Source organism: Bos grunniens, chromosome 4, assembly GCF_055505025.1.
Source record: "Bos grunniens cultivar Pamir isolate PY7600 chromosome 4, Bosgru_T2T1.0, whole genome shotgun sequence".
In the NCBI taxonomy this organism is placed as follows: Eukaryota; Metazoa; Chordata; class Mammalia; order Artiodactyla; family Bovidae; genus Bos; species Bos grunniens.
In genome coordinates, this window is record NC_141168.1 from 101,342,572 (window position 1) to 101,344,794 (window position 2,223).

General features: G+C 37.5%; 1 non-coding gene across 1 annotated transcript; it reads left to right on the forward strand.

Moving 5' to 3' along the window:
• Positions 1-1,817: 1,817 nt before the first annotated feature.
• Positions 1,818-1,967, forward strand: LOC147374599 (small nucleolar RNA SNORA62/SNORA6 family). The gene has a single exon (XR_015163296.1). It is a non-coding gene; the product is annotated as a small nucleolar RNA SNORA62/SNORA6 family (small nucleolar RNA).
• The last annotated feature ends 256 nt before the right edge of the window (positions 1,968-2,223 follow it).

Sequence of the window (2,223 nt, forward strand, 5' to 3'; positions counted from 1 at the left end):
ATTATATATTTATCATATATCCTCCTCCTTGAAGTCAAATAAGGAGTTAACAGGGCATAATTAATCAATTATTTTATTTAAATATTTATTTCCTAATGTGCATTTCTATGTCTTCCCTTTCAGCTTGAAGAGGAAGTATTTATATGTATACTTTGCTTGTGCATAATTTTCTATCCTTCTTTTCACGTGCATCTTCCCCCCTCTTATGGCAGTTGTCGGCGGCTGTAGTCCAGACACCTTGAGTTGAACATCACTTGAGAGGGTTCTTGGGTAACTGAGAATTTAATCCCTTTTCACGCCCTTTTTACTAGCAAGAGAACCAATAAGGTTAGAAGGAATGATCAGAGAGTTTTGCTTTACTGCAGCTGCCACTTAGATTCATGGAGGTCTGAGTAATAAGCATTGTTGAAAAAAATGGTTTTGATCACTTTAGATATTTTTAAAAAATCTTGACAAAAAGAATAGGGAGGGAAAATGGAAGTATGTCTGATTAACAAATTTAAGGTAATATACTACTAACTCTGTTATTCTGTATTCTTCCAGAGGTTCTTTATAGATGCAAATGTAAATATCTTTTAATTTTCTTCCTTCAAAGAAATCATGATATAAGATTATTCTGTGTTTTATGTTTTAAAAATTTTACGTGTGTTTAAAAAAAAACCAGGCATATATTTGCATACTAGACTTATTTTTGATTGCTAACAGAATGATGGTTCAAAATGCAAAAATAAAGACAAAAAAACCAAAACTTAATCTTTATTTTTTGTGTACAAATGTATATTTATAAGGATTTCCCAAGTGGCTCAGTGATAAAGGACACACTTGCCAATGCAGCAGACACAGGAGACAGGGTTTGGATCTGTGAGTCTGGAAGATCCTCTGGAGAAGGAAATGGCAACCCACTCCAGTATTCTTGCCTGGAAAATTCCATGGACAGAGGGGCCTGGTGGGCTACAGTCCATAGGGTCACAAAGAGGCAGACCCAACTGAGCATGTATGCATGCAAGGCATGGAATTATAAACATGTAATTTTTAAGTGCTTAGTGATTTGGTAGGCATCATTAACAGCTATGAACTTTCACTTTTCTCTGAAAGACAGTTATTATCTAATTCTGGAAATAAGGTACACATGCCTTTGAAAAGCTAATCCTTATGTCAATGTATTGTAGTTTTCGTATATATCTAGGAGACATTATGTCCGTGGAACTCATTCTTGTCATTTGATACCAAAACTTCTTTTCATGGAAAAATTGCTTTTTTATTTGTGTAATGAAGAATTTAAGAATTCAAAAAAACTGCAGAAAAGAAAGTGATAAATATTATCTCCGGTCTCACTACCCCCAACAAACAATGTTAAGTGAACATTATTCCATAATTTTTCTATGTATGTATGTAAATAGAGGCTAGAAAGAAAGCTTTGAAAAATATTTTTCATGAAACAGGATCATGTTGTGATATCTTAAGAATGAAATGCATTGTTTTATTTGAATTTAGAGGTAGCAAATTAGAAGGACTGATGCTGAAGCCCCAATACTTTGGCCACCTGATGCAAAGAGCTGACTCATTGGAAAAGACCCCTGGGAAAGATTGAAGGCAGGAGGTGAAGAGGATGACAGAAGATGAGATGGGTGGTTGGCATCACTAACTCAATGGACATGAGTTTGAGCAAACTCCAGGAGATAGATAAGGTAAGGAGAAGGACAGGTAAGCCTGGCATGTTGCAATCCACGGAGTGGCAAAGAGTTGGACACAACTTAGTGACTGAACAACAACAAGAGGTAGCAAATGAAAATAAGATGGAGTGAAAGAAGTTGCTAACTGCACATTGTTAACATTTGGAGTTGAGGCCACTGGCCAATGAACTCACAAGTATAGGCAGTGTGCTCCACGAGGGGCAAGTTTTTTGAAAACACCACAAGGGTTTCTGGCCCAATGAGTGGAATTTAATAGTAATACTTGCTACAGAAGTATTATTTTAAGATTGAGTTGATGTATCCTGCTGTAAGATCCTAAAAAGGGAACTCACTCAGTGGGTCTGATGTAGTGGATGCTATGCCGAGAAGTTCTGTTTGTGCGTGGCACCATCTTCCAAGAACACGCATGGGAGGTCATGCCTGATTTCCACTCCAGACCCTGAAGAGACTGAAATGGAAGAGCAGGCTGCAGCTGAGAAGGCTGTAACCAAGGAGGAACTTCAGGCGGAACGGACTGCTCCAGCTCCAG